The 9,756-nt window shown below is 40.2% G+C and overlaps 1 non-coding gene across 1 annotated transcript; it reads left to right on the forward strand.

Moving 5' to 3' along the window:
• The first annotated feature begins 3,614 nt into the window (after positions 1 to 3,614).
• LOC141843721 (small nucleolar RNA R71) lies at positions 3,615 to 3,718 on the forward strand. Its single transcript, XR_012603058.1, has one exon. It is a non-coding gene; the product is annotated as a small nucleolar RNA R71 (small nucleolar RNA).
• The last annotated feature ends 6,038 nt before the right edge of the window (positions 3,719 to 9,756 follow it).

Raw genomic sequence — 9,756 nt, forward strand, 5'->3', positions numbered from 1 at the left:
GCCTAATGCATGAATAAAGGGTGCGATAAATACAGAGTATCATCATGTAATGCATAAAGATGTGCAACAAAAGTAGTAGAAATATATGTATACCCTACACACATCACACCCCCAGACTTAAACTTTTGCTTGTCCTCAAGTAAAAAACCTGCATCTAGATTCAAGTGAAAATACATAGCAGCATCATAATTCTTAGCACATTAATTCAAATCCTATCACAGAATAACAATGGTGAGCATGATACTTGAAATCATTAAGATAAGGCCTAAGAATAAGTTCTCCGTGCTTAGTGTAAAAAGTGGCCTTAATCCATTTGATATCAAAACCTTACTTAAAGTCAAGTTGTCATGCTACCGTGTTCCTAAATATCTCCAGACCTTAGACACTTACCTGCCATAGGCTAGGGTCATCCCTTCCATTGCACAAGGTCTCAAAGGATTGCCTCAAGATCAAGAGAAACATAGCAATTATTTCCCTAGTAACCCTTACCGGTCTCAAAGGGGTAATTGATAAGTTTCCACTCATGAACTATTTTTTTATCCCCTTTTTCTTATTTCTCTTTATCCTCTTTTTTTTTTGAAGATGCTTTGAAATTGGAGAAGCATTTGAGTTTGAAGCATTGCTTTATTTAGGGTTTAAGATTTTTCCAAATGAGTTGACATGACTTGAGTTGGTCTAGTAACCAAAATGCAATGGAAGGTCACCTTGGAAACACTAGTACTAGTCCGGTCTTATGAATCATGACTAATTTCATAATTTATCTACCTCCTAGATTAGACAATAGTGTAAGAGATCCTTAGACTAGGTCATTTCCCAACTCTCTCAATGTATACTAGCTCACTTCCTATTATGGTAGATAGGAAAAGACATAACACTTAGAATACTAGCCACAAGTATCAAAACAATCATCTAGAATAAATGTGCTAGCATTTTTACAAAAGGACAAACTCCTACCGAGATGTTGTTGGTGATTCTTGACATGCTATCTACCATGAACTACTAAAATAAATTTCAAAGCAAAGTTCAAAGCAAATTACAAAAAAACTAAAATTCAAAACAAAATGCAATTTTATTTATTTACTTATGTACAATGCTTACCTCCCCCAGACTTAGCTCATTCATTCTCCTGCGGAAATGCTTCAATATCCTGCCAGATCTGAGGGAAAAAGAAAAGAGAAAGAAGAAGGGAAAGAAAATGGGGGTTTTCGAGTGGATTTTGGTGGAGAGATGAAGAAGAAGTGAAAGAAGAAGGAGGAGTGGACTTGAGAGAGGTTGCAGGGGAGATTTGGAAGAGAAAAGATGAAGTTTTGGGGGTACACGACCGTGGTTAGGGAACGCACGGCCGTGTGCCTTTTTATAGCAGACGAGGCACGGTCGTGCCTTGTAAGCTGCAAAAGGTGGGTTTCTGTGGAAGTGCGTGCCAAAGTGGCACGGCTTGTTGAGGGTGCATTATGTGGATGAGGCACGCCCATGCCCAATTGGCACGACCTCAAGTAGGCATGGCTCTGTGAAGGAAACACGACCGTGCCTTATAAACACGACCTCAAGGGTTATTCTGTATAGGCGGAGGCACGACCGTGCCAGGAGGCACGGTCACGTCCTGGTGTTATTTTGCCTTATTTCTGTGGAGGAGACACGGTCGTGCCAAATAGACACGACCCCGCTTTATTTGATGTGTAACTCCAAAATTTCCTGCAAACAATAGAAAAGTTTATTACTAACTTGCAAAAATAATCAAAAATGAAGAAAAAGAAAACATAAAAACCCTTGGGTTGCCTCCCAAGAAGCGCTTGTTTAAGGTCTTTAGCTCAACCCTTATTCACTAGTGTACAGGGCTTATTGGTTGAAGTCTTGTAATCGGGCCCTGGCCGGCACTTTATATTTTTGTTTCTTTTCAAAAGGCTTCCTTATTACCCCGGCCGGTGCGGGTTCTTCCATCGACAAAGAAAAGGATTGATACAACCACTTCTTTTTCGGCTGGACATCATCCAACCTGCAACATCGTTCCTTCTCTGGAAGATAAGCATTGGAGTCCAACGAGAGGTTGAAATCTATTTTTTTATTTCCCACTTCCAAGGACAACTTGTGATTCTTCACGTCAATTTTTGCCCCTGCAGTGGCTAAGAACTACCTCCCCAAAATAATCAGAATTGATGGATCTTCTTCCATGTCAAGCACAATGAAGTCGGTAGGAATAGTGAATCCTCCAACTTCTACCGGCACATCCTCCACTATACCCATCGGGTATCTACAAGAATGGTCTGCTAGTTGGATGGCCATGGTGGTGAGTTTGAGATTCGTATATCCACATTTCTCACTTGTTGAGTAGGGGATTATACTGACACTTGCTCCTAAGTCACAGAATGCCCTACCAATAGTCATCATACCTATTTTGCATGGTATGGTAAAGCTTCCTGGATCCTTGAGTTTGGGAGGAAGTTTGTTGTTGAGAATGATTGCGCTAACTTCCTTTGTTAGAGCCACAGTATGCTTGGCCTCTGTTATCTTTTTGGTGGACATTAACCCCTTGATGAACTTGGCAAATTTAGGCATCTCGACAAGAGTGTCGAGAAGGGGAATGTCCAAAGTGATGTCCTTGACTCGGTTGTATAACTTCTCAAACTCAGCATCCTTCTATTTGTACATGAGCCTTTGAGGGAAGGGTATGTTGCGCACTAAAGTTTTCTTTGATGGTTCCTCAGCGGGTGTAGCGGTCTCAACTTCCTCCAATTTATCTTCAACAGTTGGTGTAGAGGAAGGAGGTTGCTCAGTGGCTGATGTGCATGAAATACCCTCCAAAGGAACAGTCCCTTGAGGTTCCTTGCCCTTCAAGATCCATCCGCTCCTCAGCTCAATAGCTTTGCAGTGCTCCATAGGGTTGAAGTCCGGCTTTCCTGGAAGTGCACCCACTTGCCTTGATGAAAGAGAAGAACTGAGCTGTGCCATTTGCATTTCTTGCATCTTCAACCTCTTATCATGGTCATCTAATTTTTCGTTGATCTTTACCATGTCACCTTGAAGTTGAGAGAACATTTGTCGGCTCTCTGTCCTTTGCTCCTCCAACATCTTCAGAATTTTCTGGGTGTCTGACATCTCTTCATTTTGCTTAGGTGCAGATGGATAGGATGACCCTTGGTTGTTGCGATATGAGAAGTTTGGGTGATTCCTCCAACTTGGATTATAAGAATTTGAGTATGGGTTGTTTCTTTGATTGAATGTACCAATGGCGTCACATTGTTCATATTGAGCAATCTGAGCTTGAAGTGACCCCACTTGGCACATTTCCTTTGTATGGCTAGAATCCCCACAAAGCTCGCATGATGTGGATACCGCATTAACCTTGTTGACGTTCATATTATCAAATCTCTTGTTGAGGGCTTCCATCTGTGCAGTTAACAGAGTAAGAGTGTCCACCTCATATTTTTCTAGGAGTTTTTGAATGATTACCTCTCTCGGTAGCCCATTGGTGATGGTTGAGGGCCACACTTTCAATTATGTCTTCGGCTTCCTCCAAGCTTTTGTTCATTAATGCACCTCCTGCAGCAGAATCCAAATATACCTTTGTCTGATAGTTGATCCCATTGTAGAAGGTGTGAAGGACAAGCCATTTTTCCAATCCGTGGTGTGGGCACTGTCTCAACATCCCTTTAAATTGGTCCCAAGCTTCAAATAAAGATTCACCATCCAATTGCATGAAGCTTGATATCATGTTGCGCATATGAGCTGTCTTACTTGGGGGATAGAATTTGTTGAGAAACATTTGTTCGCATTGTTCCCAAGTAGTTATGTTGTTTGGTGGAAGAGAGGCAAGCCAAGATCTTGCCCTATCTCTGAGTGAGAACTTGAATAGCATGAGTCTGACTGTATCAAAACCAACCCCGTGAATTCTCATAGTGCTGCAATTATCTGAAAATTTTTTCAAATGTAGATTGGGGTCCTCGTTTGGTCCACCCCCAAATTGATTCTGCTGGATCATGGAGATAAATGCAGGCTTGATCTCAAAATTATTTGCTTCTATAGTTGGTCGGGCGATGCTAGATGATACTCCTCTCGCATAAGGTGCAGCATAGTCCTTCAAAGGTTTGTTAGCCATGGTTTCTGGTGTATGTTCTTGTGTGGCTAACCTTTGAGATTGAAGCCTCCTTCGGTAGGTTCTTTCGATTTCTGGATCAAAAGGAAACTCCGCTTGTTTGGACCTACGCATGCACACCAAAAGAAAATGTTATTATGTTTCCAGAAAAAGAATCTGTAAAGAATTTGTACCAATAGAAAAGAAGTAAAGAAATAAAAATAAATGAATGGAAGAAAGAATGTGGTAGAAAGACTCTAAATGTAAAAGTCTAATGAAAAATAGCGCACAGTCTTCGGCAACGACGCCAAAAACTTGATAGGCTCCCGCAAGAGTACGATTGTCGTCAAGTAATAAAAAGATATCGAACCACAGAGACCATGAAATTTATCACTAGACTAGCACAAAAAGAGTTTGCGAATGTTTGGGTTTTGGTGTTGGGGAGAGAGAGAAGGAGAACTGAAGTACCTAAACCTCGATAAAAAAGGAATCAACTAGATGACAGGTTTGGGAAACGATCCTAGGATTTCAGATTCCTCGAGACTATGGTTGATGTATCATGGATGCCTTACCATTCCTCAATGTTTATATCAATGCAGGGATTCTAACCAAGCTACCCAAATAGACCTCGTCAGGCTTCATTGGAATTCAATCATTATCCTCTAATGCTATGACTACTAGTCGGAGATGATACCCGATAGTCCGATTAAGGTTTACCTCCTGTCACAAGGCACCCCGATCATACTATCTGATATCCTACCCTCTGTCATCGAGTACCCCTATTAAGGATCTCTTCCTAGCGATCAATTGTCGTTAGCTATCCCTCATAAGAGTTTGTTACGATTTAAGGATCTCCTCGGAAAGTCCGATTAAGGTTTACCTCCTGTCACAAGGCGCCCCGGTCATACGATCCTAAGATTTCCTATAAACCATAATTCACTCCCATCCACATGAATTTAAGCCTTCATAAACATATCACCAAACACACACAAGGCACAATCCATATAGCAAAGCATAAACATATCATAGAAGATGGCAAATAGCAAATCCATTAAATACAAATCATCCAATACATCTCAATTCCTCCTACATCCTAGAATCTGAAGGATCTACTCCATGACGGAGGAAATACAACTCGAAGAAGAAGAATTGGAATTCATCTTTGTCCCTAAATCCAAGAAAGAAAAGGGAAAAGACTTATCTATGTGCACGGTTCTTCCTTGAATTACAATCTCCTCGTCGGCGGTGGATGGAAACGGCGGAGTAGCCCCGGAAAGAATGGATGAGACGCTGAATTCCGCTCCAAAACGTGGCTGCGGCGTCCTCTATTCACCTCTAACGGCCCCCCATAAGGGTTTCAAAAAGATGCTTATATAGGCCCTACACGCGACACGGTCGTGCCTCGTGGCACGACCTGTAAGTTCGCCTTGAGGCTTTCGCGGGCACGACCGTGCCTGGTAGGCACGACCCCAAACTGGTCTTGTACTGGAAAATGGGCACGACTATGTGCCTTGTAGGCACGACCTCCTAGTGTGATTTATTCTGTTTGAAGGCAAGGGCACGGTTATGCCCGGTGGCACGACCTGAAACAGCTGACCTTCTGTATGTTAGGCACGACCGTGTGTGGTGAACACGGCTGTTGCTGAGGGCGCTACAGGAAGCACGATCGTGGCTTTGAAGGGCACGACCATGTCTTGGCTGGCTTGGGTGATGTCGCACGACCATGCCTTGAGGCACGACCCTGTCTTGGGCTTTTGTCATTCTTCCTTTGTTTCGCCTTATTTCACATCGATTTCCATCCTACAAATGCAAATGTACACGAGTAGACCTTCGAACTAGAAAGTAGAGAAAATATGCCTAATGCAAGAATAAAGGGTGTGATAAACACAGAGTATCATCATATAATGCATAAAGATGTGCAACAATCATAGTAGAAATATATGTATACCCTACACACATCACCATGCTCGACCTAAGATTTCCGCTGGCGCTGATCATGTGGATCGTGATCTTCTCGCTAAAAAATTGGGATCTATTTCCTTTCCGTGAGCGACGGCTAGTGGAGATGATCGCGTAATCGCGCGTGAGAAACAACGATCGGCGGTTCAGGTCGGCGTGGGCGTGAACTGGATAAAAGAAAACAAACCAGATCAGATTATATTTAGGATTTACTGTAGCAAATCGGGTTCATTCTTGGTTCGCTTGATTCGGTAACCAAACGACCTCCAATTTGACCCAAACCAGTTTTGTTCAATTTATCTTCATAAGATGAAGCTTCTCATCGGATCCATTTTGCCAAAACCTCTTCCATCATGAACCAAACCAAGTTGGTTCAATTTGGTTCAAAATCAAATTATTTGATTTAGTAACCAAATCACGTCCGATTTGAACGAAATTAATTTCGTTTATTTTCTTTTCATAAGACGAATTCCATCATATTGTCCTTTGTCCGATTCAATCAGACTTTATTTCTTTCATTATGAGAATCTAATTCTTAAACTTGTTTTAAATCCTTCGGAGAACTTGTAGTTTGTGTAACCCAATAAGTTCCCAGTTATGTTGGCCGTCCATAATTAACCATTAATTACGAAACGATCATTAGTGACACCTATTAGTACATCATGATCCTCAATTAATCAAAAAATTAACTATTGATTTCAGAATGTTTCTAAACCTTTAGCAGCTACACTGAATCGTGCCTAGTTTCTTTCACCGTCTTATACCCGCTTGCTTCAGGACATGGTCTATGTGTGTCAGTCCCCACTAGGCTGTTTACATCATACCTAGCCCAAGCTAGCTTTCTTGTCTTGTGGATTTAAGTTACTTGTATATGTGTCCAAGAGTCTCATACTCGTGACATGTGATACTTTGGCTAAAGACTTTTAGTAACAATCCTAACAAGCGGCCGCAGGGTATACGTCTTCTTTTTCAAAGAGCGGTGAATCCTCTATGGCTATTCAAACACTTTTGGGCACTTCGACTTATATCCAATTATCTCGGGTCCACACCTCCTCAAATATGTTTGCTTAAGATATTAAAGTATAAGCCTCCATGACCAAGGTGACTTGAATACTGCAAGTCAAAGGAAACTCGCACTTAAGCTGCACTAAGATCTTCATTGACATATGTATAGAACCATATATAGTCTCAAGGCAGGTTACTTCAATGAACTGATTACCTTTAACCAGCAACCATGTTTAACTCTCAACATCTAATATCTTCAACAGTGAGATCAGCTGCTTAGCTAACCAAGAAGTTTAAACGTGCTAGTCTCAACAGAATCGATGACGTCTGTGCTCATCAATTCCTCGACTAGGGATAATTTCAATGCATTCATAATTGCACATGTAGAGATGCTCACGAGTTGTGATCCAATCACAAATTCTCTTGAATCGTATTACGGACATTCAATATTTGAGTTTAAGATCCAATCAAACACATATGGAATGTGCACTCAAATCGTGAATTGTTATTTATCTAATAAATAATATAACCATAAGGTGATTGCCTTAGGACACCTCTCAAATCTAACAATATTGTTTATTGATTTAGTTGTTAGTATACATAACATGCTTATATGTCTTAACGAACGTTAGCATAGATCTTAGGGTGAGGAGAAAGAACCGAAGGTGAACTACGATCTCGGATCTATAATAATTAAATTTGAAGGGTTATTCACGAAAGTAGTTCAAATTCTCTGGAGGGTACCATTGACTATCATAGAGTGTAAAGGGTCTATCTTAGTTTGACTGCCATAAAAGTAGGGGTCGCGTTAGGATAAATACACCGGTGTAATCTCGAAAGAGAGTATTAGGTACCTTAGGATATATCACCTTCAAGCACGAACGACATTGAGGTAAAAGAGAAATTCCTAACTACATTGTCAATACTTGTCGTGGTGAAATCGAAATTCTAGAATTATCTCAAAGAACTGATTTTCTCCTCGTCTTTCGATTATGTTTTCTTAGTACATTTGCTTTCACAATAATTCTCTTAATTTTGATTTGTCTAGATAACCTTCCATTGCACATAAATTGGTACTCAACTCCACAGTCCTTGAGGATGATAATTTTAATATTTGACAACGATTGTGCATTTACAGTTAGCACGCATCAAGTTTTTAACATCATTATTGGAGGGGGGGGGGGGGGGGGTTTATCTTAGTTAGATTATCACAAAAGTAGGAGTTGCGTTATGATAGATACACTGATGTAATCTTGAAAGAGAGCATCAGGTACCTTAGGATAGACCACCTTCAAGCATGATCAACATTGAGGTAAAAGAGAGATTCCTAACTACATTGTCAATGATTGTCATGGTGAAACTGAAACCCTAGAATTGTCTCAATGAACTAGTTTTCTCCCAGTCTTTTAATTCCATTTTCTTAGTGTATTTTCTTTCATAATAATTCTTCCAATTTTGATTTGTCTAGATAATCTTCCATTACATATAAACTGGTACTCAATTTCACAGTCCATGAGAATAATAATTTTACTATTTGATGACGACTGTGCACTTACGGTTAGCATGTATCAAGTTTTGACACCATTGTCGAGGATTGTGTTTAGTTGATATTAGTTTTACTAGAATTTGGTTAATCTAGATTTTTTTTTTCTTTTTACTGTGATTTTCATCTTCTCCTTTTTAGGTGAGAATGTTTTCTTGTATGCGAAGGTTCGATAAATTGGGAGTTGTGCTAGATGCAAGTCCTATAATTAAAAGAACCTTTTACATAAGAAGAACCTAACAAAAGCAGCTAGAAACCAATCAAAAATAACCCACACCGATCATTGCCGCCACTAATGAGAGCAAACCACTGAATCGACTATGCAATACCTAGTGCAAGAGGATTGAGGTCTAGCATCACAAGACCTCCGATCGACACGAATAATTTCAAACTGAAACCTTCTGTGCTTTCTATTATCCAACATCACCAATTTGGAGATACACCTACGGACGACTCAAATATACATTTAGAGGTACTTTTGGAACTTTATAAAATCCTAAAATATAATGGTGCCTCTGCAGATGCTATTAGTCACAACCATTCCATTTATCTCTTAAGGATAAGGCGAGAGCTTGGCTACATTCTCTTCTAACGGGAAGCATCATGACATGGGAACAACTTGATCAATGGTTCCTCAACAAATATTTTTCTCTTAACAAAATAGAACATTTGAGACATCTCATCATGAGATTTACACAAAAGGATGGAGAATTTTTATTCAATACACGAGACCAATTTAAAGGGCTTCTATAACAATGCCTGTATCACAAACTAGAGAAATGGTTGATCATTCACACCTTCGATAATGGAATCACTTATGCAACAAAAGTCACATTGGACTCTACAGCTGGGGGAGCTTTGATGAACAAAAGACTGGACGAGGCCTATGACATCATAGAGAGTGTGACATTGAATCACCACTAATGGGCGACTGAGTGAGGTAATCCTGTGAAGGTTGCATGTAAGTATGATGCTAATACTCTTGATTTGATTGCAGTAAAGATGGACTTGCTAACTAAGAGGTTTGACTCATTTAATATTAACGTTGTGAATGCTACTAATGTTTCTTGTGAGAATTTATAGTGCAATAGGACATGCAGCAACTAATTATCAAATCAGAGTAGCACCTTCACAGGGAGCCCAAATGGAGTAAGTAGACGTGATCAACAACTTCAACTAG

This window comes from Curcuma longa, chromosome 12 (assembly GCF_044706935.1).
Source record: "Curcuma longa cultivar G26 ecotype Majalengka, Jawa Barat chromosome 12, ITB_CL_G26_1.1, whole genome shotgun sequence".
In the NCBI taxonomy this organism is placed as follows: Eukaryota; Viridiplantae; Streptophyta; class Magnoliopsida; order Zingiberales; family Zingiberaceae; genus Curcuma; species Curcuma longa.